Source organism: Pongo pygmaeus, chromosome 7 (genome assembly GCF_028885625.2).
Source record: "Pongo pygmaeus isolate AG05252 chromosome 7, NHGRI_mPonPyg2-v2.0_pri, whole genome shotgun sequence".
In the NCBI taxonomy this organism is placed as follows: domain Eukaryota; kingdom Metazoa; phylum Chordata; class Mammalia; order Primates; family Hominidae; genus Pongo; species Pongo pygmaeus.
The window spans coordinates 59,156,020-59,183,166 of NC_072380.2; the positions used below are offsets into that span (position 1 = coordinate 59,156,020).

General features: G+C 38.5%; 1 protein-coding gene and 1 pseudogene across 20 annotated transcripts in view; one reads left to right on the plus strand and one right to left on the minus strand.

Annotated features, from left to right (window-relative positions):
* SPIDR (scaffold protein involved in DNA repair) overlaps positions 1-27,147 on the plus strand; it is a 491,719-nt gene that overhangs the window by 278,910 nt on the left and 185,662 nt on the right. The gene's annotated exons all lie outside the window — the stretch shown is intronic.
* On the minus strand, positions 20,480-21,604 carry LOC129042297 (small ribosomal subunit protein eS4, X isoform-like; annotated as a pseudogene).

Consider the following 27,147-nt stretch of genomic DNA (forward strand, 5'->3'; position numbering starts at 1 on the left):
GCCAGATTAAACATCAATAAATTTTGAGTTTACTATTAACAAAGAGCAGAGTCCTGCTACCTTACTGTTACTTTGCTAGGTGCTAAGAGAGAAATCAGAAAATTTAAGGCATGGATTTTGGTCACAGGGAGCAAAATCTAGTCTTTATTGGCTAAGAAGCCTTAAAAACCATGTAACTGTCACACAGTGGCAGACCACGAGCAAAAAGAAAAAAATGAACCCTGCTTTTTCTTGGCTATTTTATGGAGATGGTGCATTCAGCTGCCTGGTGTTTAGAGGAACCAAATGTACAGAAATGAAACCATTCAGGAGATTCCCAGAGCTAACTGCAGGGTGCTGCAGGGATGTGGCAACTGAACATCCACGAACTGTAACAAGACAGTGTTTAAATAGGTCAAAATGAAGCAGTCCAAAGCAGGAGTTCTGACTTCTGGTTTCTAGTCTGGCATGTAAGGCAGATGGAAGTTGTCATTCCTGTCTTCACAATAAGAAAAAGTTGAACAAACTAAAAATCAATGGTTTTTAGCTTCATCAGAGAATTGTCACAGAACAAACAGCTGCCCCCCAAATTGGAGCAAATGACAGGCAAATAAACAGAGAATCACAGCTTCCCAGAGCAAAAGACCTGAAGGAGAGGTATCCAGCAGAACTCAGAAGCAGCCTAAGAAAACTTCAATTAATTCACACATTGCCAGAGGCTCGGTGTGGACAAGCTTGCAGGTTACACTCCAGGGGGTCCTGTCTTGGAGAGAGGGGGCACACTTTTGTTTTATGTTTTATGTTCTATGTCTAGGAACCCTGCTAGGTTCTCAGTGTGAAGATCAGGGAACAACCCATTGTGCTTGTATTGGGGGAAGGGAAAGGTAGCCATTTAACAGTATACCGGAGCATTCAGCCCTCAAGAGAAACTGTTTTACCAGAGTCTGACCAATTGGGGTTTTATTGGAGCCCAGTTAACTTGGGGGGAAGGAAAAACGCCAACACCAACTCCAGATTTCCTCCAGCCTTCCTGTTTCTCTGGGGAGAAAAAAGCTCAGAAGCACCTGTCAAGATCACAGCCCAGAGGCACAGGCCACCTCATCATAGGACTATAGAACACCTCCCATACCCTGACACCATACCACCACATCAGCAAGGCTCCTGTGTAGTAACAGAGGAATAAAATGGAAAGAACTGAGCATCTCAGACCTTATTTAAGAAGAAGGCTGTAGAGAAACCCAAAGATAACAGGGGAGACAAAAACATGGACACCAGAGAAAATTTTAGCTTCGGAAAACACTCTAGCAAACAATAAAGACAGCCAGCCCATCATTAAAGTCGCCAGGTCAACCAGATGTAGCCTCTGTAGGTGTTGGCCTTGGCGACCAGCTTGGGATCAGTATGGTTCGCCAGATGGCCCCCACTGGCACCAGTCTCGGTTGGGTTCACCAGATGTTGCCTATGGGCTACTGTTTTATTTTATTTTTCTATTTCCATCTTTGGACAGAGAGCCACTATTCTTTTAATGGACGTGAAATGGTGAAGGCACACAAGCATATTGCTGTCATTGTTTTCTTGCTTTCCTAAATTACTTTTACCAGTGGTATATCTTTTTTTAAAAACTATCTACTTGGAGATGATGTGTCTTGATTGACATCTCATGGAGAAGTGGATGGGGAAAATACTGGTTCTGTGGAAAGATTCTCTCCGTTAGTGACTTGCTCATCCAGCTCTGATCTTTCTGTTCCAGGACTCTCCCTGTTTCAACAACAGCAACAACATGATAACAAACCTCACATATGTTGTTCCACTGGATAATTGTAATTTTTTAAAATAAATCGTTATAAAACCAAGAACAGTTTCATCACTTTTTTCTATATAGCTGTTCACATGGGGCCAATCTGTCTTTGCAAAAAAGAAGTGAGAAAACGAATCCTTGATACTTTCCCCTTCAAGTCCAGCATCTGCTTGTTTAAACACATATCTCATGTAAAATGGGAAAGATAAAAAATATTAAAAAGTGAAGTTTTAAAACCTTATACTAAAGATCTTTATACTGCAGTCTGTCTCACACAATATATCATGTCTGGCTTTCAACAACAAAAAATTACGAGGCGTTCTAAAAGACAAATAAGTCACAGTTTGAAGAAACAGAGCAAGCATTAGAACCAGACTCAGGTTTTGCAGAGGTGTTAGAATTAATCAGACTAGGATTTTTTTTAATTCCTAAGAGTAATATGTTAGGGGCTCTAAAGGGAAGATTGGACAACAGGCAAGAGCAGGTGGGTGAAGGAGAGAAATGGAAACCCTAGGAAAGATCAAATGGAAATCCTAGAAACCGAAGGCACCATAACAGAAGTGAAGAATGCCTTTGATGGGCTCATCAGTAGACTGGACATGGCCACTGAAAGAATTAGTGAGCTTGAAGAAATGTCAACCAAAACTCCCAAAACTAAAATACAAAAAGAAAAAAGAGTGGAAAAAAAAAGGGAACATAATATTCAAGAACTGTGGGACATTTGCAAAAGGTATAGCGTATATGTAATGGGAATACCAGAGGAGAGGAAAGACAGAAAGTCAAAAAAAGAATTTTTCCAAATTAATGATAGGTTCCAAACCACAGATGCAGGAAGCTTAAACACCAACAGGATAAATAAAACAAAATGTATGCTTAAGCATGTCATACTTAACCTGCAGAAAATTACAGACAAAGAAAAAACACCAGAGGGGGAGCTGGCAGAAACATACCACCTATAGTGGAAGAAGAATAAGAATTACATCAGACTTCCCTTCAGAAATCTTGTGAACAAAAAGATGTAGCACAATATTTAAAGTATTAAAGGAGGCCGGGCCCGGTGGCTCAGGCCTATAATCCTAATACTTTGGGAGGCTGAGGCGGGAGGACCACGAGGTCAGGAGATCGAGACCATCCTGGCTAACATGGTGATACCCCATGTCTACTAAAAATACAAAAAATTAGCCAGGCATGGTGACACGCACCTGTAATCCCAGCTACTTGGGAGGGTGAGGCAGGAGAATCGCTTGAGCCCAGGAGGCGGAGGTTGCAGTGAGCTGAGATCGCATCACTGTACGCCTGGGCAACAGAGCGAGACTCCATCTCTAAAAATAAATAGATAAAAAATAAAAATGAAGTATTGAAGTAAAAAACTCACCAACTTAGAATCCTATATCTAGCAAAAATATCCTTCAAAGGTGACAAAAAAATAAAACGCTAGCCCAGACAAAAACTGAGACAATTTGTCACTACTAAGGCTACCTTGCAAGAAATGTTAAAAGAAATTATTCAAAAGGAAGGAAAATAATATAGATCAGAAATTGAGATCTACATAAAGAAAGGAGGATTATAAGTGAAGGAATAAATGTAGGTAAAATAAAACTTCAGTTGATTTAATAGATAAGTTTGTTTAAAATAATAGCTAAAATGTATTCAGTGGTCATAGTTCATGTATAAATGAAATGAATGACAGCAATAAGAGATACAAGGAGGAATTAGAAATATTTTGTTATTGTAAAGTACTTGTGCTACCCATGGAGTGGCATAGTGTTATTTAAAAGTGGACTTGAATTACTTTTAAATGCACATCAAACTCAAGAGGAACCACATAAAAAAGTAAAAAAGGAAGTACAATCATATATCACTTAATGATGGGGATATGTTCTGAGAAATGCATTATTAGGTGATTTCATCATTATGCAAACATCATAAGGGCACTTACACAAGCCTAGGTGATATAGCCTACTACACATCTAGGCTGTATGGTATAGCCTCCTGCTCCTAGGTTACACACTTGTACAGCATGTAACTATACTGAACACCATGGAACATTGTAACAAAATGATAAATATTTGTGTGTCTAAACATAACTAAACACAGTGGCTCATGTCTGTAATCCCAGCACTTTGGGAGGCTGAAGTAGGCAGATCACTTGAGGCCAGGAGTTCCAGACTAGCCTGGCCAAAATGGTGAAACCCCAGCTGGGTGTGGTGACACTCGCCTGTAATCCCAGCTACTCGGGAGGCTGAGGCACAAGAATCACTTGAACGTGGGAGGTGGAGGTTGCAGTGAGCTGAGATCGGGCCTCTGCACTCCAGCCTGGGTGACACAGTGAGACTCTGTGTCAAATATAAAACAAAACACCTTTAGAACCATGGTGTCAGAGAAAAAAAAAATATCTAAACATAGAAAAGGTACAGTAAAACTATGGTATAAAGGTTAAAAATGGTGCCCCTCTATAGGGCACTTACCTGTAATGGAGCTTGCAGGACTGGAAGTTGTTCTGGGGTCAGGGGCCATCAGTGAGTGAGTGGTGAGTGAATGTGAAGGTGTAGAACATTACTATGCACTACTGTAGACTTCATATAAACGCTGAACACCTAGGCTACACTAAATTTATAAAAAAGCATTTCTTTCTTTAATAATAAATTAATCTTAGCTTACTGTAACTTTTTTACTTCATAAACAATTTTTCTTAACTTTTTTATTCTTTCGTAGTAACACTTGGCTTATAACACACATTGTACAGTTGTACAAAATTATTTCAAAAATTTTTTATATCCTTATTCTAAAATTTTTTTCTATTAAAACAAAATTTTTTACAACTTTTTTTTTTAAAGGCAAGGTTGTGCATCCCCCAGACTGGAGTGCAGTGGCGCAGTCATGGCTTATTGCAGCCTCAAACACCTGGGCACAAGCGACCCTCCCACTTAAGCATTCCAAGTAGTTAGGACTCCAGGCATGTGCCACCATGCCCAGCTACTTTTTAAAAATGTTTCTCGCTGTGTTGCGCAGGTTGGTCCCAAACTTCTAGCCACAAGTGTTCTTCCCACCTTGGCCTCCCAAAGGTATTACGGGCATGAGTCACTGTGCCCAACCTTTTTAAAAAACTTGTAAAGCTTTTTTGCTAAAAACGGAGATACACAAACATTAGCCTAGGCCTACACGGGGTCAGGATCATCAATGTCACACTGTGTTCTACCTCTACAACTTGTCCCACTGGCTGGCCTTCATGGGCAATAATGTGAATGGAGCTGTCATTTCCCATGACAACAATGCCTTCTTCTGGAAAACATCCTGAAGGACCTGCCTGAGGCTCTTCTTGAGGAGATGTCATTCTTTTTAGAAATATATCCATGGTAGATCACTTGGTTTGTTGCTTTATCATCATAGATTTGCTTATAAGCAGAGAATACACTGTGAACATTCCTCGACATTAATGAAAACCTTTTGGTACTGGAGTTTGTGTTTTCAGAAGACTTTTTAAGGAGCCTGTTGAGGTCTGTAAAAGCTTCTGCTAAACCCTTCACTGGGAATTTTCTTGGGGATTCTACTTCTGTTTCTTCTCCTGCAGTTTCCTTTTCTCTTACCTCTTCTTCAGGTATGCATTCCTGTTCCAGTTCCAAGAAAGCCTTATTAGTCAATTTCTCAGGACAACATCACTAGGCAGTAAGAATCTTTCAGCTCCATGATAATCTTACGGGACCACTGTCATATATGCAGTCTGCCATTTACTGAACCACCATTATGTGGCATATGACAAAAATTATTACATTAAGAGAAGAAAAAAACGGAATCATATAAAATGGCCAATTAAAACTATAGGCAGAAAAAGAGTAGAATACAATAACAGAAAAAACAAGGGCAAATAATAGAAGACAGTAACAAATAGTAGATATCAGTCCTGCTGTATCAATAATTGCTTTAAAGATCAGTGATCTGAACTCTAATTAAAAGACAAAGATTGTCAAAGTGGATTTTTTTTTTTTTTTGAGACAGAGTTTGGTTATTTTGTTTCCCAGGGTGGAATGCAATGGCGCGATCTTGGCTCACTGCAACCTCTGCCTCCCAGGTTCAAGCGATTCTCCTGCCTCAGCCTCCCAAGTTGCTGGGATTACAGGCACGTGCCACCATGCCTGGCTAATTTTATATTTTTAGTAGAAATGGGGTTTCTCCATGTTGATCAGGCTGGTCTCAAACTCCCGACCTCAGGTGATCCACCTGCCTTGGCCTCCCAAAGTGCTGGGATTACAGGCATGAGCCACCACACCTGGCCCAGAGTGGATTTAAACAAAAATAAAACTCAACTACAAGATGCCTATAAGAACCTCATTTTAAATATAAAAACACAGATAGGGATGCTAACATTGATCAAAAGAAAGTTGGAGTACCTATATTAATTTCAAACAAAGCCAATTTTAGAGCAAGAAAAATTATCAAAGATAAAGAGGGAGTATTACATAATGAAAAAGAGGTCAGTTCTCCAAGATGGCGTAACAGCCCTTAATGTGTATTTATGTGACAACAGATTTAAAACACATAAGGCAAAAAACTGATAGAACTGCAAAGAAAAACAGACAAAACCACTATTACAGCTGGAGACTTCAACACTCTAAGTAATTGACAGATCCATCAGGCAGAACTCAATAAAGTTGTTGTTGAACTGAACAACACAATCAACAGAATCTAATTTACATTTATAGAATACTTCATTCAACAGCAGCAGGATATACATTCTTCTCAAGCTCATGCAAAACAGTCACCAAGGCAGACCAAATTCTGGGTGCCTTAGCAAATTTAAATGATAAGATCATACAGAGTATGTTTCAGACCATAATGGAATTAAATTGGGACTCAGTAACAAAATACTTGGAGGTTAAACGTACACTTCTAACACACATCAAGAAATCTCAAGAGAAATTTAAAATATTTTAACAAAGTGAAAATGAAAATGCAACATAACCAAATTTGTAAGTTTCAGTGAAAGCAGTGTAAAGAAAATTTATAGCATTGAATGTACACAATAGAAAAGAAAAAGTATTTAAATCAGTAAATCTAAACTTCCACTTTAGGAAACCAGAAAAAGAAGGGTGAATTAAATCATAAGTAGAAGGAACAAAGTAATTTTTACCAATAATTAATAAATAAGATAATAAAAATTCTCAACTCAAAGTGGATTAAAGAATTAAATGTAAAATCCCAAACTATAAAAACCCTGGAAGACAACTTAGGCAGTACCATCCTCGACATAGGAATGGGCAAAGATTTCATGACAAAGACACCAAAATCAGTCACAACAAAAGCAAAAATTGACAAGTGGGATCTAACTAAACTAAAGAGCTTCTGCACAGCAAAAGAAACTCAAAGGAGTAAACAGCTTACAGAGTGGGAGAAAATATTTGCAAACTTTGCATCTGACAAAGGTCTAATATCCAGCATCTATAAGGAACTTAAACAAATTTACAAGAGAAAACCCCATTAAAAAGTGAGTAAAGGACATGAACAGACACTTCTCAAAAGAAGACATACATGTGGCCAACAAGCATATGGAGAAAAAAAAACCTCAACATCACTGATCATTAGAGAAATGCAAATCAAAACCACAATTACATACCATCTCACACCAGTCAGAATAGCTATTATTAAAACGTCAGAAAATAACAGTTGCTGGCGAGGCTACAGAGAAAAGGGAACCCTAATACACTGTTAGTGGGAGTGTAAATTAGTTCAACCGTTGTGGAAAGCAGTATGGTTATTCCTCAAAGAGCTAAAAGCAGAACTACCATTCGACCCAGCGATCCCATTACTGGGTGATAAGGTTTGGCTCTGTGTCCCCACCCAAATCTCAACTTGAATTGTAATAATCCCCACGTGTCAAGGGCGGGACCAGGTAGAGGTAATTGAATCATGGGGACCATTTTTCCTATGCTGTTCTAGTGATAGTGAGTGAGTTCTCATGAGATCTGATGGTTTTGTGAGTGACTGGTATTTCCCCTGCTGGCACTCATTCTCTCTCCTGCTGCCCTGTGAAGAGGTGCCTTCCACCATGATTGTAAGTTTCCCGAGGCCATCCCAGCCATGCAGAACTGTGAGTTGATTAAACCTCTTTTCTTCATAAATTTCCCAGTCTTGGGTGTTTGTTCATAGCAACATAAGAACAGACTAATACACTTGGTATATGCCTAGAGGAATATAAATCATTATACCATAAAGACACCATCCATGTGAATGTTTATTGCAGCACTGTTCACAGTAGCGAAGACATGGAATCAACCTAAATGTCCATCAACAGTAGACTGGACAAAGAAAATGTACATATACACTATGAAATACTATTCAGCCATAAAAATGAACAAGATCATGTCTTTTGAAGGAACATGGTTGGAGCTGGAGGCTATTATCCTTAGCAAAGTAACACAGGAACAGAAAACCAAATACCACATGTTCTCACTTAAAAGTGGGAGCTAAATGATAAGAACTTAAGAACACAAAGAAGGAAACAGCATACACTGGGGTCAACTTGAAGAGGGAGGGTGGGAGGAGGGAGAAGAGCAGAAAAGATAACTGTTGGGTACTGGGCCTAATACCTGGGTGGTGAAATAATACATGCAACAAACCCCCATGACCCATGTTTACCTATGTAACAAACCTTCACATGTACTCTCAAACCTAAAATAAAGGTTAAAAAGAAAAATTAGGCAGAAATTAATGAAATTGAAAACAGGAAATTAGAGAAAATCAACAGAAAAAAAAAAGCTTGTTCTTTGAAAGATTAACAAAATTGATAAATGTGGAGCCAGATTAAGAAAAAAGGAAAAAAGACAGAAATTACTAATATCCAAAGTGAAAGAGTGACCATTACTACTGATCCCATAGATACTAAAAGGATAATAAAGTAATATTTGGGAGAACTCTCTGCCCACAAATTCATTAACCTAGTTGAAATAGACCGATTACATGAAAGACACACTCTACCAAAACTCGCACAAGGAGAAACAGATAATCTGAATAGACCTGCATTTATTAAAGAAAATCAGTAATAACCTTTCCAAGCAGAAAGCACTGCTGGATTCACTGGTAAATTCTACCAAACATTTAGGGCAGATGGGTTCACTGGTAAATTGTACCAAACATTTAGGGCAGAAATTATACCTGTTTTCTACCATCTCATCCAGAAAATAGAAGCAGAAGGAGTACTCTATAATCCTTCCCAGAAAATAGAAACTTAAGGAAACACTTAAGCACCAAGTGCAGGAGCAAGACAAGGAAGGATGCCCTTTTCACCACACACAGATTGTGAGGGATGAAATAAAGCTGTCCTTATTTGCAGAGAACAAATAACTAATTCTATGACACCACTATTAAAAATCAGGCAAAGACATTATAAGGAAGGAAAACTAAGGACCAGTGTCTCATGAATGTAGATACATAAATATTTAACAACATGTTGACAAATCAAATCTGACACATATAGAAAGAATTATCTACCCTGACCAAGTTTACCATTCAAAAAACAATTAATGTAATCCATCACACCAACAGGCTAAAGAAGAAAAATCAAATCTTATGAATAGATGGAAGAAAAGGATTTGACAAAATCCAACACCCATTTTTGATGTTAAAAAAAAAAGTCAGCAAACTAGCAATAGAAGACACATCCTCAACCTGTTAAAGAACCTCTGCAAAGAAACCTGCAGCTGACGTCGTACTTAATGGTGAGAAACTAGATGTTTTCCCACTAAGAGCAGGAGCAAGACAAGGAAGGATGCACTTTTCACCACTTACAGATTGTGGGGGATGAAATAAAGCTGTCCTTATTTGCAGATAACATGATTATGTATGTAGAAATCCCAGAGAATCACCAAAAAATTCCTGAACCTAGGATGTGATTATAGCAAGGCTGCAGAATGTGTTAATATGTAGTAGTCAGTTACTTATATACTAGCAATGAGCAATTGGAGAATAAAAACAATGCCATTTACATTTGCATCAAAAAAATCAAACAGGTATAATCTAAATATATATATATAAAAGATCTACATGAAGAAATGTACAAAATTCTGATGAAATCAAAGAAGAGCTAAACAGATAATCCATGTTCATAGATAAGAAGACTCAATGTTATTAAGATGTCAGTTCTTCCCAACTTGATCTGTAGATTCAGTGTAATTCGAATCAAAATGCATATAAGTTATTTCATGGTTATCAACAAACTGATTCTAAAGTTTCTGTTGAAATGCAAAATACCTACAATAGCCGACTCAATACTGAAAGAGAACAAAGAGAAGTGACATTATCCAACTTCAAGAATTATTGTAAGTAATCAAGGCAGTGATACAGGCAAAAGAATAGCCAAATAGGTCAATGGAACAGAATATAGAACGAGAAATTGACATAAATATAGTCAACTGATCTTTGACAAAGAAGCAAAGGATATTTAATGGAAAAATAATCTTCTCAAGAAATTGTGCTGGAACACCTGAACATCTACATAAAAAAGAATGAATCTAGACACAGATCTTACACCAAAAAGTGACTCAAAATAGATCATAGACCTAAATGTAAAATGTGAAACTATAAAACTAGAATATAAGATAGAAGAGAATCTAGATGACTTTAAGTTTGGCAGTGACCAAAGGCACTATCTGTGAGAGAAAAAGCTTACAAGATGAACTTTGTTAAAATTTTTAAATTCTGCTCTGTGAAAGACACTGTTAAGACAATGAAGACAAGCCATGGACTGGGAGAAAGTCTTTAAAACACATGTCTTGTAAAGAACTTGTACTCAGAATATACTAAGAACTCTTAAAACTCAGTAAGAAAACAGACAACCCAATTAAAAAATTAATAAAAGCTCTGAACAGACAACTCATTAAGGAGATGTACAGATGGCAGATAATCACATTAAAAGATGCTTGACATCATATGTCATCGGGAATTGCAAATTGAAACAGCAATGAGATACCACTAGACATCTATTAGAATGGCCAGCAGTCAAAACACACAACACCAAATGTAGGGAAGGATACGGAAGAACAGAACTATCATTCATTGCTGATGGAAATGCAAATTGGAACAGCCACTTTGGAAGGCAGTTCAGCACTTTCTTATAAAAATACACATATTCTTACCATATGATCCAGCAATTGCACTTTTTGATATTTATCCAAATAATTGTTGAAAACATACCTATACAAACCTGAACATAAATGCGTTAGCAGCTTTATTCATAATTACCAAAAACTTGGAAGTAACCGAGATGTCTCCAGTAGCTGAATGGATAAACATACTGGTGCATATTCATCCACACAATAGAATATTATTCAGTGACAAAACGAAATGAGCTGTCAAGCCATGAAAAAACATAGAGGAACCTTAAATGCATATTGCTAAGTGAAAGAAACCAATCTAAAAAGGCTGCATGCTGTATAATTCTAACTGTATGACATTCTGGAAAAGGCAAAACTATGGAAATATTAAAAAGATCCACGGGGTTTAGAGGGAGGGAGAGATGAATAGGTGGTGGATAGGGTATGTTTAGAGCAGTGAAACTTCTGTATGATACTGTAATGGTGGACACATGTCATTATGCATTTGCCAAAACCCATAGACCTGTACAACACAGAGAGTGAACCCAGTGTAAACTATGAACTTTACTCAATAATGTGTCAATATTGGCTCACCAGCTGTAATAAATATATCACGTTAATGCAAGGCGTTAATAGGGAAACTGAGATAGGCGAGAGGGTATATGGGAACTCTCAGTATTTCTGCTTCATTTCTTCATAAACCTAAAGCTACTCTAAAAATTAGTATATTAATTTTTTTAAAGAATGAAAAAACAGGGCCAGACATGGTGGCTCACGCCTGTAATCCCAACAGTTTGGGAGGCTGAGGCGGGCGGATCATTTGAGGTCAGGAGTTCGAGACCAGCCTGGAAAATGGTGAAACCCCATCTCTACTAAAAATACAAAAATTAGTCAGGCGTGGTGACTCGCGCATATAATCCCAGCTACTCAGGAGGCTAAGACAGGAGAATTGCTTGAACCTGGGAGGCAGAGGTTGCAGTGAGCCGGGATTGTGCCACTGTATTCCAGCCTGGGCGATAGAGCTAGACTCCGTCTCAAAAAAAAAAAAAAGAATAAAGAAAAAATAGGAGTTCCCAGAGGTTGCTGAGAAGATTAACTTTGGAAGGAGAAAATAGTATGAAAATAAATTAAGGCTGGGCGTGGTGGTTCACGCCTGTAATCCCAGCACTTTGGAAGGCCAAGGCAATAGATCACCTGAGGTCGGGAGTTCGAGACCGGCCTGGCCAACATGGTGAAACCTCGTCTCTACTAACAATACAAAAATTAGCTAGGGTATGGTGATAGGTGCCTATAGTCCCAGCTACTAGGGAGGCTGAGGCGAGAGAATTGCTTGAACCTGGGAGGTGGAGGGTGCAGTGAGATGTGATCATGCCACTGCACCCCAACCTAGACAACAGAGTGAGACTCTGCCTCAAAAAAAAAAAAAAAGAACAAAGTAAGTAAATTAATGTTCATTGTCAGAGACTGCTGTTTTTCTTTCTCAGTTTTGAGCAGCTTTATTCTGGTCCCAGTAATTATATTTAATAATTGAGTTTTCAGTTTTTGCCTCTATAAATTTGATATAGCTCTCTGTCTTGCTTTATAAAATAGAGAGTAAACCAAAGCCTTCAAAAGGAAATTTATATAAATTGAATCATATTTTTCTCTTTATGAATAGATTTATTTTTTTCCAATAATAAGGGCAAGAAATGATTACTGTAGGATATTTGTTTTGGTTTTGCCTTTTTTCTTTTTTTTTTCTTTTTTGAGACGGAGTCTCACTCTGTCACCCAGGCTGGAGTTCAGTGGCACGATCTCGGCTCACTGCAACCTCCACTTCCCAGGTTCAAGTGATTCTCCTGCCCCAGCCTCCCAAGTAGCTGGGATTACAGGCACCCGCCACCACGCCCAGCTAATTTTTCCTTTTTTAGGAGAGACGTGGTTTCACCAGGTTGGCCAGGCTGGTCTCGAGCTCCTGACCTCAGGTGATCCACCCGCTTCAGCCTCCCAAAGTGCTGGGATTACAGGCGTGAGCCACCGTGCCCAGCCTATTGTGGGATATTTGAAAAAAATGCTGAGAGATGTGATAGATAAAGAGACTAGAAACTACCCATTACTGCACTAGCAGAGATTAACCTTTTTAAAAATATATTAAGATTTTATATACTGGTAATTTTTTCCTTATCAGCACACCATCATATGTAAGTCCTTTCTTACATCATTAAAAGGCACAGAAGAGACAGTGGGTATGCAGTGCCCAGAGCGAGGCCACCTCCCTTAGCCAGACAAGGACCACACAGGGCCCATCCTACCTGGGGCTCAAGGCAGTGCTGAGACTTTTCAGTGTTATTAATTGTTATTTTATTTCACTTTAAAAGATAAATGACATCTCATTTTAATTTGCATTTTTTAAATTAAAGAGATTGAACACTTTTTCAAGCAAGTCATATGTCCTTTTTTGTGGTTTTTCTGGACATGTCCTTTGCCCACTTGACTGTTATTCTGGTGTTTTTCTAATCCACTCACGTAAATGCTTTATAAATCAAGACTCGTGTCCAAGAGGGGACTGTATTCAGTCCTGGGAAGTGGGGTTTGGTGCATACCTGACAATCTTAAGGCCCTTCACTTTTCTCCTTAAAAAAAAAAAAAAAAAAATCCCCTTTTCCCAAGGGACACTATCAGGTGTTGGTTTGAGTGCTTGTTGTGAGACCTGCAACCTTGTTAGGACTGCCTACTAGCAGCTGGGTTCCTCTCTCTCCATGGTAGGAAGCTGGCCTGGCCTTTCTAGTGCATGGATTATGGATTGGACTGGCTTCCTTCTTATCCTAACCCAACTTTTAAAGAAAGAAGTAAAAATATTCTATGGCCCTGAGAGAGAACAAATAAGAGGACAAGGGAAGCACAGTTTTGCTGAATTTATTGCTCCAAGTTGACTGTGTTATTCCCCCACATTATGCTTGATTGGAGGTAAATAAACCCTTGGAACTTGTGTAGTTCACAGTTTGAGGGACTGTGCTGAGACAAGGTTTGAATCCTAAACACTTTCTTGAATAATATCATGAGAAAGTTATAAGGCTAATTTAGAACCAAAACTTCTAATGAAACAGAAGTGATAAAAGTGTTCTCTCGGTTTCTCATTTGATGGAGAGTGTGTAGGCCAGCCTGAAGCATAGGGGAAAATAAATATTGATGTCATCCAAAAAGAATTTGCTAACTTTTTATATTCAAGTAAGTGAAAAGGAAAGTAAAATTGGTTATTTTAACTTACTTTTGAATTTTATTTAAAAAGTATCCCTGTTACTACAGGGTGATATTTTTTGAAAACTTATTTTACCAAGAAAGGCATTCAAAAATATATATAATTGCAAAACGACAATAAAATATTTTGACCCTCTTTTAGGCAGTCCCTAGCCCTCTTCTGGCCCTGTGGCCAGCCTACAAAGGCTGGGCATTGCCTCCTCTTAGGAACTTTCTCTAACTACATCTTTAGTTCAGAAGACTATCTTCCAAGGCATGCTTCTAATCTGCATGATTTACAGTATTACCAGTACTACTTACCACCCTCTGTGGTCATTTCCTTCTTCGTTTTCTTCTTGTCTTTCCCCCATTGCCCCTAGATAGGTAGTCAGCTTTAAGTCAGGGCCTGTTTTATGAAACTTTGTGACTGGGACATAGTAGGTGTTCATGAAATAACTATTAGCTGAGTTAATGGATAATGGAATTTTTCTGATTTTACTTTATTAAAAAAACAGTGGTTTTAATTAACACTCTTGTTTTGAGCATGTCACTCTGTTGCCTAGGCTGGAATGCAGTGGCGCAGTCTCAGCTCACTACAACCTCTGCTTCCCAGGTTCATGCGATTTTCCTGCCTCAGCCTCACAAGTTGCTGGGAATACAGGTGTGTACCATCACACCTGGCTAATTTTTGTATTTTTAATAGAGGTGGGGTTTCACCATGTTGGCCAGGCTGGTCTTGAACTCCTGACCTCAAGTGGTCCGCCTTCCTTGGCCTCCCAAAATGCTGGGATTATAGGCACGAGCCACTGTGCCCAACCAATTAACACTCTTAAAAGAACATACTACCAACCTGTCTTTGTACTGAATTATTTACATGAATTATCTTATTCAATCTTCACAATAATCCTAAGAGTTAGAAATTGGAGCCATTCTTGTTTTACAGGTGAGGAAACTTGCTCATGTCTATACCACCAGTAGGATGCTGAGCTGGGACTCCAGCCTGGGTCTTTCTGACTCAGACACTTGCTTTTCACCACAGTAGTGTATATATCTTCCCATGAGAAGGGAAATACTTTTGAAACAGTTTAAAATATAGTGAATGGAAGAACTTTTAAAAATTACTATATTTAGTAGGTGATTTTCCTTTATGTTAATGCTAGCAACATTCAGAATTAGGCCTATGGCAATTCTTGCACATTTCACATACAAGCTCAGAAATGTAGTAGTTTTATCTTATTTTTACAGTAATTATCAATTATTAGAAAAAAATATGGGCTGGGCATGGTGGCTCACACCTGGAATCCCAACACTTTGGGAGGCCGAGGCAGGTGGATTGCCTGAGGTCAGGAGTTCAAGACCAGCCTAGCCAACATGGCGAAACCCCATCTCTCCTAAAAATACAAAAAAATTAGCTGAGTGTGGTGGTGCACACCTGTAGTCTCAGCTACTCGGGAGGCTGAGGTGGGAGAATTGCTTGAACCCGGGAGGCTGAGGCTGCAGTGAGCCGAGATTGCGCCACTACACTCCAGCTTGGGCGACAGAGTGAGACACCATCTCAGAAAAATAAATATGTTTATACTATACTTACCTAATCCACATGCATACACATACTCCTATCTGATCTTTACTGAAAGTCCCCCAGGCACATTCTGGAAACCCCAGTCAAATCAGTTACACACATGCACTTGCTGTCTCTCCTGATCAAATGAAGGTCTACAAAGTCTCAAGAAGAAACTACAGCAAAGTTTTCTTAATTAAGGAAGAAGATTTCTGTAAGCAATGTCGTCTTAACTGTCATTTTCTTTTTTTTTTTTTTTTTAATCTTTGTCTAACATCCCCATGTACACCAGAGATTAACTTTCATTTTCTAATGACTAAGACTGTGAAAGCGAAAATTCTGGGCTGGGTGGGTGGTTGCCAACCATTTGTTATTTTATGGGTACCTGGATGAGGGTTGTAGTGAATGTAACCAGAGGCAAATCTGAGGAGACCATGTGAATGCCCAGAGTTGCGTGAGTGACTGGAGAGTGATAAGGAATCAGAGCAGAGATTTCTGAAGGGGGAAAGCTGACATTAAAGAAGACTTACCGCTCCCTTGGAATACCTGTCCCACTGGTTTCTAATTCAGATTCCACACAGTAGCTAAGGATTTTTTTTAAAAAAGTAAATCAAAGCACTTCCCCTGCTTGAAAATCTTTCAATTAATGTATACACCTGGAGCTGATGAGAGGCATCCAAGTGCAGAGATTTTTAATTAAACTTTTTATTTTGAGGTAATTGTAGATTCGCATGCAGTTGTGAAAAGTAATACAGAAAGATCCTATGTATCCTTTACCCAGTTTCCACTAAGGGTAATATCTTGCAGAACTGTCATACAATGTAAAAACCAGATCTTGTTATGAATGTAGTCAAGCTGTAATAGTTTCAACACCAAAGGATCCTTCCTGCCACTCTTTACAGGCATACTATTTTCTTCCACCCTGTCACCCTCCAGAACCCCTAGCAATTGCTAGTCTATTTTATGTTCTTATTATTTTGCATTTCAGTAATGCTATGGAAATGGAATCATATAGTTTGTAACCTTTTGAAATTGGCTTTTTTCACGGGATAATTTTCTGGAGATTCATCCCAGTTGTTGCATGTATAAGTAGTTACTTTTTACTGCAGAGTGGACGTCCATGGCATGGGGGTATATCAGTTTGTTTAACTATTCACCCATGGAAGGACGTCCAACTTTTATGAATAGTACTGGTATGAACATTTGTCTACAAGTTTTTGTGTGAAGGTAAGTTTTCACTTTTCTGGGATAAATACCCAAGAGTGCAATTGCTGAGTCCTATAGTTGTTGCATGTTTAGTTCTTTTAAAAACTGCCAGACTGGTTTGTAGAGTGGCTATTTCATTTTACATTGCCACCAGTAATGTGTGAGTGATCCAGTTTCTCCGTACTAGCATTTGATGTTGTCACTATTTTTAAATTTTTATTCTGATAGTGATATCTCATTGTGGTTTTAATGTGCATTTCCCTAATGCTTGTCAACTGAAGAATCATGAGGTTCAAAAATTTGGAAAGGAGAGCTTTATTTCTCATAAAGGGTGGCACAGTGCAGGCTGGGAAATGTAGCCTTTGGCAAAAGCTGAGAACAAGCACTTTAAGGGAGGAAAGCCTAACATAGGTATTTATGCCCTATGGGTTGGCTAAGTATACATATTCAATAAGCTATAGAAGGAGTCATGAAGATTTATGAAAAAAGCACAACTGAGGTTCCTGCCTCTTCATAGGTCACATGTTAAAAAAATGATGGCATTAGCATGATCCAGGGGTGGAATTTTTGGCCCTCTGGCATCAAAAGGTGAAACAGAGGACCTGAAAACCCTCATAGCACATCCTCTGCTAGTCAGTCAGAACTGGTGCAGAGATATGGTGGTCAGTTTTTAGGAAGGGATGCATTGTCAAGCTGGTGGGCTGTCACATCAAAACTTCAAAGAGGGAGAGGGAGCCTGGTTTTGGCCTCAGATAATTGGCTGAAGGCGATAAAGGAATGAATCATCTGTTTCTTGTTTTCTGGAGTTGGTTTCCGCTTAGTCCTTAGGAAAGAATTCTGGTTAAAGGTTAATAAGGAAGGAGCATACTGAGGCATAACCAACCTCTTATCCTATCATGGCCCAGGACTTCGTTTTTTTAGGCTTTCTCTGGGGTCCCTTTGGCCAAGAGGGTTCTGTCCAGTTGGTTGGGAGGCTTAGGGTTTTATTTTTATTTTGCATGCTAATGGCATCAAGCATCTTTTCATGTGCTCATTTGCCATTTATTTATCCTCTTCAGTGAATATGTGTTCGTGTTTTTTGCTCATTTTCTAATTGGATTGTTTGCTATTTTATTGTGAAATTTTGAGGGTTCTTAATATATTCTGGATACTAGTCCTTAATTGCAATCTCTAGCTTATATTTTTCATATCTTCTCAACGAGGTCTTTCCCAGAATAAGTTTTAAGTTTAATGAAGTTCAAATTACCAGTTTTTCCTTTTATGAATTGTGTTTTTGAATGTCAAGTCTAAGAACTCTTCACCTAGCTGTAAATCCAAAAGATTTTCTCCTGTGTCATTTTGTATTTAACTCTATGATCTATTTTGAGTTACTTTTCATACAAGGTGTAAGACTTAGGTGGAAGGTTTTGGTTTTTCTGTTTTTTACCTGTGGTTGTCCAATTTCTCCACCATTTGTTGAAAAGGACATCTTCCCTTCAATGAATTGCTTTTGCACCTTTGTCAAAAATCACATAGATCTATTTCTGGGTGTTCTGTTCCAGTGATCGTTGTGTGTGTTTCTTTGTACCATCACACAGTCATGACTACAGAAGCTATATGTCTTGAAATCAGGTTCATAGCACTGTATTCTTTTTCAAAATTGTTTTAGCTGTTCTAGTTCCTTTGCCTTGTCATATAAATTTTAGAGTAGTTTTATCTCTACAAAAAAATCTTCTGGAACTTCAGTAGGAATTGTGTTAAATGTATATTATTTTGGAAAGAATTGAACTACTAATTGTATGACATAATGAAGTCTTTCAGTTCATGAACACAGTATGACTCTTCATGTGTATGATTCTTCTTTTATTTCTTTCACTAGCATTTTGTAGCTTTAGCATACAACTCTTACAGGTATTTTGTTAGATCTACACCAAAGTCTTTCTTTTTATCTTTTCTTTCTTTCTTTCTTTCTTTTTTTTTTTTTTTTTTTTTTTTTGTTGAGATGGAGTCTCACTGTGTTGCCCAGGCTGGAGTGCAGTGGTGCGATCTCAGCTCACTGCAACCTCTGCCTCCTGGGTTCAAGCGTTCCAGCTAATTTTTGTATTTTTAGTAGAGATGGGGTTTCACAATATTGGCCAGGCTGGTTTCGAACTCCTGACCTAAGTGATTCACCCTCTTTGGCCTCCCAAAGTGCTAGGATTACAGGTGTGAGCCACTGTGCTTGGCCTTTTTTTCTTTCTTTTTCTGAAATTATAAAAAGTGTTGTTTTTTAAAATTTTGGTGTCCGTGTATTCTAGTTTGCTAGTATATAGAAATATAATTGATTTTTGTGTGTTGATTTTTGTGCCCTGCAGCCTTGCTGAACTCATTTATTAGTTTTAGAAGTTTTTTGTAGATTCTTTCATAACTTCTCCATAGGCAATCATGTCATCTGTAAATAGGTTTAGTTTAATTCTTGTTCTCTGATCTATACGCCCTTTCTTTCCTTTTCTTGCCTTATTGCACTGGCTAGAACTTCCAGTAATACACTGAATAACAGAAGTGAGAATAGACATTCTGGCTTGTTCCTAATCTTAGAGGAAAGTTTTCAGTCTTTCCCCAATAAATATAATATTAACTATAGGTTTTTTATAGATGTTCTCTACCAAATTGAGGAAATTTCCCTCAATTTCTAGTTTTCTGAGAAGTTTTAACATGAGAAGGTGTTTATTTTTGTCAAGTGGTTTTTCTGTATTGATCTATGTGATCATATGATTTTTTCTTTATAATTTAATGTGGTAGATTACATAGATTGATTTTCAAATGTTGAACTAGCTTTGCATCCCTGGAATAAACTCGTCTTTGTTATGATGTATATATATTTTTTACATACTACTGAATTTTATTTGCTAAGGAGTTTTACATCTATATTCATAAAGCATATTGGCCTATAGTTTTCTTTTTGTACTCTTTTGTTTTGATACCAGCGTAATTCTATGTTCATAAAATGGATTGGGAAGTATTCCCTCCTCTTCTGTCTCGTGAAAAAGATTATGGAGAATTGATACTAGTTGTTTCTTAAGTGTTTGGTAGAATTCAATAATGAAAGTGTCTGAGCCTGGAGATACCTGTTTGGGAAATTTTGAAATCACAGTGTCAATTTACTTAGTAGTCATAGGGCTATTCAAATAATCAGTTTTATACTGGGTGACTTGTGGTAGTTTTTCAAGGAACTGGGTATTTTACTAAACATGTCAAATTTTGTGTGCAAACTTGTCCATAGTATTCCCTTGTTATCCTTTTGATGTCTACATGGTCTATAGTGATATTCCCTTTTTCACTCCAGATATTGGTAATTCACATGATCTCTGTTTCTTTGTCAGTCTTGCTAGACATTTGTCAATCTTATCGATCTTATCCGTAAACCAGATTTGTTTCATAGATTTTCTTCATTTTTTATTTTCAGCTTCATTGACTTCTGCTCTAATCTATTATTTCCTTTTCTCAGCTTGCTGTGGGTTTATTTTGCTCTTGTTTTCCTAAGTTCCTGGAGAGGTAGCCTAAATTGTTGATTTGAACCTTTTCTCATGTACACATTTTTTTAAATTTATTTTTATTAATCATGCCACATTATTTTTAATTATGTACAGAGATCTAATTTGTCACCAAGAGACCATGTCACCCACTGCTGTGTTTGGCTGCCAGTCTCTTGTCTCTCTCTTCAGCAGTGGTGAGGCATATACCTTTCCTCAGGGAAGAGAAATTAATGGTTTGTTGCCCTTGCCAGTAACAAAAATGTTGGAAAGCCAGGTGGCAAAGCTGTTGCCATTGGCATCTTTCACGTGAACCACATCAAAAGATCAAGGGTGCCTCTCTCTGTGGGTAATGACACCAATTCTTCCCCAGTTAGCACCTCCAGTCACCATCCACAGGTTACCAGTGTCAAACTTGATGAAATCAGTGATCTTGCCAGTTTCCAAATCAGTCTGAATGGGATCATTCACCTCGATGGAGGGGATCAAGGTAGCAGATGATGCGAGCATCATGAGTCACCAGATGAGGGATTCCTTTTGTGCCCATGAAGATTTTTCTCACTTTGCACAACTTGTACTTGGGCTCCTCAGGTGTAACACGATGTGCAGCAAAGCAACCCTTGGTGTCATAGATGAGACGAAAATTCTCTCCCATCTAGTCAATGCCCATGACATCTATGAATCCAGCGGGGTGGGTTATATCAGTTTGAACGTTGCCATCGATCTTAATGAACCACTGCATGCAAATCTTCTCTTTTTTTATATATTTTTTATTTATTTATTTATTTTTGAGACGGAGTCTCTCTCTGTCACCAGGCTGGAATGCAGTGGCATGATCTTGGCTCACTGCAACATCCGCCTCCTGGGTTTAAGCAATTCTCCTGGCTCAGCCTCCGCCTCCTGAGTAGCTGGGATTACAGGTGCCCGCCACCACGCCCAGCTAATTTTTGTATTTTTGGTAGACACGCAGTTTCACCATGTTGGCTAGGATGGTCTTGATCTCTTGACCTCGTGATCCGCCCACCTCGGCCTCCCAAAGTACTGGGATTACAGGCATGAGCTGCCACGCTGGGCCACAAATCTTCTTTACTTCACCTCCTGTCAAGGCATACTTAAGTCTGTTCCTTAGGAAAATGATGATGGGGAGACACTCTCTCAACTTGTGGGGACTGGTGGATGGACAATGAACAAACACACTGGGCAATTTATCCAGCATCCAATGTTTTGGAGCTGCTACCTACTTTAGATGCTTCTTGGGACCACCAGCCATGGCTGCATTAGGCATGGAAAGACCTCATGTATGCATTTAGCCCTATAAAATTCCCTCTCAGCACTGCTTTCACTTCATCCCACCAATTTTGATATGTAATCTTTTCATTTTCATTCAGTTTAATGCATTTTTTTTTTAATTTCCTGAGACATCCTGTTTGACCCATAGATATTTTGGAGTGTGTTGTTTAGTTTCCAAGTGTTTGGAAATGTTTCTGTCATTTTTCTATTGTTAATTAGAAGATAAGAAAAAGTAGCTTTTGCCTTAAACTAAAACTCAATAATTAATATAATAAAGTGTGAACTCATGGTACATGAATTATACAGACGAAGTGAATTGATAATTACATATGCAGTGATTAAGTCTGCTATGCACATTAACACAAAGAAGGGAAGGAAATAGAATAAATAGATGATATTTTAAGCTTTTTTAAGTAAAAATTGGCTGAGTGTGGTGGCTCACGCCTGTAATCCCAGCACTTTGGGAGGCTGAGGCTGGTGGATCACCTGAGGTCAGGAGTTTGAGACCAGCCTGGCCAACATGGTGAAACCCTGTCTCTACTGAAAATACAAAAATTAGCTAGGCATGGTGACAGGTGCCTGTAATCCCAGTTACTCGGGAGGCTGAGGCAGGAGAATCACTTGAACCTGGGAGGCGGAGGTTGCAGTCAGCTGCGATTGCACCACTGCACTCCGGCCTGGGCAACAGAGCGAAACTTCATCTCAAAAAACAGAACAAAAGGGAAAAAGTAAGAATGATGAAAGGACTAATGAAAAATCATTTTAGGAGACAACTGGAAATATTCTTTCTTGTGTGTTTGAATATCATCATTCCTCTTTGTGTTTATTTATTTATTTTTATTATACTTTAAGTTCTAGGGTACATGTGCACAACGTGCAGGTTTGTTACATATGTATACATGTGCCATGTTGGTGTGCACATTAATTCATCATTAATTCATCATTATTCATTGATGATGAATTCATCATTTACATTAGGTATATCTCCTATTAATTCATCATTTACATTAGGTATATCTCCTAATGCTATCCCTCCCTTCTCCCCCTACCCATGACAGGTCCCACTGTGTGATGTTCCCCACCCTGTGTGCAAGTGTTCTCATGGTTCACTTCCCACCTATGAGTGAGAACATGTGGTATTAGGTTTTCTGTCCTTGTGATAGTTTGCTGAGAATGATGGTTTCCAGCTTCATCCATGTCCCTACAAAGGACATGAACTCATCCTTTCTTATGGCTTCATAGTATTCCATGGTGTATATGTGCCAGTTTTATTAATCCAGTCTATCATTGATGGACATTTGGGTTGGTTCCAAGTCTTTGCTATTGTGAATATTGCTGCAATAAACATATGTGTGCATGTGTCTTTATAGCAACATGATTTATAATCCTTTCGGTATATACCCAGTAATGGGCTCGCTGGGTCAAATGGTATTTCTAGTTCTAGATCCTAAAGGAGTCGTCACACTCTCTTCCACAATAGTTGAACTAGTTTACAGTCCCACCAACAGTGTAAAAGTGTTCCTATTTCTCCACATCCTCTCCAGCACCTGTTGTTTCCAGACTTTTTAATGATTGCCATTCTAACTGGTGTAAGATGGTATCTCATTGTAGTTTTCATTTGCATTTCTCTGGTGGCCAGTGATGATGAGCATTTTCTCATGAGTCTGTTGGCTGCATAAATGTCTTCCCTTGAGAAGTGTCTGTTCATGTCCTTCGCCCACTTTTTGATGGGGTTGTTTGTTTTTTCTTGTAAATTTGTTTGAGTTCTTTGTAGATTCTGGATATTAGCCCTTTTTCAGATGAGTAGATTGCAAAAATGTTCTCCCATTCTGTAGGTTGCCTGTTCACTCTGATGGTAGTTTCTTTTGCTGTGCAGAAGCTCTTTAGTTTAATTAGATCCCATTTGTCAATTTTGGCTTTTGTTGCCATTGCTTTTGGTGTTTTAGTCATGGAGTCCTTGCCCATGCCTATATCCTGAATGGTATTGCCTAGGTTTTCTTCTAGGGTTTTTATGGTTTTAGATCTAACATTTAAGTCTTTAATCCATCTTGAATTAATTTGTGTATAAGATGTGAGGAAGGGATGCAGTTTCAGCTTTCTACATATGGCTAGCCAGTTTTCCCAGCACCATTTATTAAATAGGGAATCCTTTCCCCATTGCTTGTTTTTCTCAGGTTTGTCAAAGATCAGGTGGTTGTAGATGTGTGGTATTATTTCTGATGGCTCTGTTCTGTTCCATTGGTCTGTATCTCTGTTTTGGTACCAGTACCAGGCTGTTTTGGTTACTGTAGCCTTGTAGTGTAGTTTGAAGTCAAGTAGTGTGATACCTCCAGCTTTGGTGATTTTGCTTAGGATTGTCTTTGCTATGCAGGCTCTTTTTTGGTTCCATATGAACTTTAAAGTAGTTTTTTCCAATTCTGTGAAGAAAGTCATTGGTAGCTTGATGGGGATGGCATTGAATCTATAAATCACCTTGGGCAGTATGGCCATTTTCACGATATTGATTCTTCCTATCCATGAGCATGGAATGTTCTTCCATTTGTTTATGTCCTCTTTTATTTCATTGAGCAGTGGTTTGTAGTTCTCCCTGAAGAGGTCCTTCACATCCCTAGTAAGTTGGATTCCTAGGTATTTTATTCTCTTTGAAGCAATTGTGAATGGGAGTTCACTCATGATTTGGCTCTCTGTTTGTCTGTTGTTGGTGTATATAGGAATGCTTGTGATTTTTGCACATTGATTTTGTATCCTGAGACTTTGCTGCAGTTGCTTATCAGCTTAAGGATCTTTGGGGCTGAGACAATGGGGTTTTCTAAATATACAATCATGTCATCTGCAAACAGGGACAATTTGATTTCCTCATTTCCTAATTGAATACCCTTTATTTCTTTCTCTTGCCTGATTGCCCTGGCCAGAACTTCCAACACTATATTGAATAGAAGTAGTGAAGGAGGGCATCCCTGTCTTGTGCCAGTTTTCAAAAGGAATGCTTCCAGCTTTTGCCCATTCAGTATGATATTGGCTGTGGGTTTGTCATAAATAGCTCTTATTATTTTGAGATACATTCCATCAGTACCTAATTTATTGAGAGTTTTTAGCATGAAGGGCTGTTGAATTTTGTCAAAGGCCTTTTCTGCATCTGTTGAGATAATCATGTGGTTTTTGTCTTTGGTTTTGTTTAATGTGATGGATTAGATTTATTGATTTGCGTATGTTGAACCAGCCTTGCATCCCAGGGATGAAGCCAACTTGCTCGTGGTGGATAAGCTTTTTGTTGTGCTGCTGGATTTGGTTTGCCAGTATTTTATTGAGGATTTTCACATCGATGTTCATCAGGGATATTAGTCTAAAATTCTCCTTTTTTGTTGTGTCTCTGCCAGGCTTTGGTATCAGGATGATGCTAGCCTCATAATATGAGTTAGGGAGGATTCCCTCTTTTTCTATTGATTTGAATAGTTTCAGAAGGAATGGTACCAGCTCCTCTTTGTTCCTCTGGTGGAATTTGGCTGTGAATCCATCTGGTCCTGGACTTTTTTTGGTTGGTAAGCTATTAATTATTGCCTCAATTTCAGAGCCTGTTATCGGTCTATTGAGAGATTCAACTTCTTCCTGGTTTAGTCTTAGGAGGGTGTATGTGTCCAGGAATTTATCCGTTTCTTCAAGATTTTCCAGTTTATTTGTATAGAGGTGTTTATAGTATTCTCTGATGATAGTTTGTATTTCTGTGGGATCAGTGGTGATATCCTTTTTATTGTTTTTTATTACGTCTATCTGATTCTTCTCTCTTTTCTTCTTTATCAGTCTTGCTAGCGGTCTATCCATTTTGTTGATCATTTCAAAAAACCAGCTCCTGGATTCATTTATTTTTTGAAGGGTTTTTTGTGTCTCTGTCTCCTTCAGTTCTTCTCTGATCTTAGTTATTTCTTGCCTTCTGCTAGCTTTTGAGTTTGTTTGCTCTTGCTTCTCTAGTTCTTTTAATTGTGATGTTAGGGTGTCAATTTTAGAACTTTCCTGCTTTCTCTTGTGGGCATTTAGTGCTATAAATTTCCCTCTACACACTGCTTTGAATGTGTCCCAGAGATTCTATTATGTGATGTCTTTGTTCTCATTGGTTTCAGAGAACATCTTTATTTCTGCCTTCATTTCATTATGTACCCAGTAGTCATTCAGGAGCAGGTTGTTCAGTTTCCATGTAGTTGAGGGATTTTGAGTGAGTTTCTTAATCCTGAGTTCTAGTTTGATTGCACTGTGGTCTGAGAGACAGTTTGTTACAATTTTTGTTCTTTTACATTTGCTGAGGAGTGCTTTACTTCCAACTATGTGGTCAATTTTGGAATAAGTGCGATGTGGTGCTGAGAAGAATATATAATCTGTTGATTTGGGGTGGAGAGTTCTGTAGATGTCTATTAGATCTGCTAGGTGCAGAGCTGAGTTCAAGACCTGGATATCCTTGTTAACTTTCTGTCACGTTGATCTGTCTAATGTTGACAGTGGGGTGTTAAAGTCTCCCATTATTATTGTGTGGGAGTCTAAGTCTCGTTGTAGGTCTCTCAGTATTTCCTTTATGAATCTGGGTGCTCCTGTACTGGGTGCATATATATTTAGGATAGTTAGCTCTTCTTGTTGAATTGATCCCTTTACCATTATGTAATGGCCTTCTTTGTCTCTTTTGATCTTTGTTGGTTTTAAGTCTGTTTTATTAGAGACTAGGATTGCAACCCCTGCTTTTTTTTTGTTTTCCATTCGCTTGGTAGATCTTCCTCCATCCCTTTGTTTTGAGCCTATTTGTGTCTCTGCACATAAGATGGGTCTCCTGAATACAGCACACTGATGGGTCTTGACTCTTTATCCAATTTGCTAGTCTGTGTCTTTTAATTGAAGCATTTAGCCCATTTACATTTAAGGTTAATATTGTTATCTGTGATTTTGATCCTGTCATTATGATGTTAGCTGGTTATTTTGCTCATTAGTTGATGCAGTTTCTTCCTAGCATTGATGGTCTTTACAATTTGGCATGTTTTTGCAGTGGCTGGTACTGGTTGTTCCTTTCCATGTTTAGTGCTTCCTTCAGGAGCTCTTGTATGGCAGGCCTGGTAGTGACAAAATCTCTCAGCATTTGTTTGTCTGTAAAGGATTTCATTTCTCCTTCATTTATGAAGCTTAGTTTGGCTGGATATGAAATTCTGGGTTGAAAATTCTTTTCTTTAAGAATGTTGAATATTGGCCCCCACTCTCTTCTGGCTTGTGGAGTGTCTGCCGAGAGATCTGCTGTTAGTCTGATGGGCTTCCCTTTGTGGGTAACTCGACCTTTCTGTCTGGCTGCCCTTAACATTTTTTCCTCCATTTCAACCTTGGTGAATCTGACAATTATGTGTCTTGGGGTTGCTCTTCTCCAGGAGTATCTTTGTGGCATTCTCTGTGTTTCCTGAATTTGAATGTTAGGGAAGTTCTCCTGGATAATATCCTGAAGAGTGTTTTCCAACTTGGTTCCATTCTCCCTGTCACTTTGAGGTACACCAATCAGAC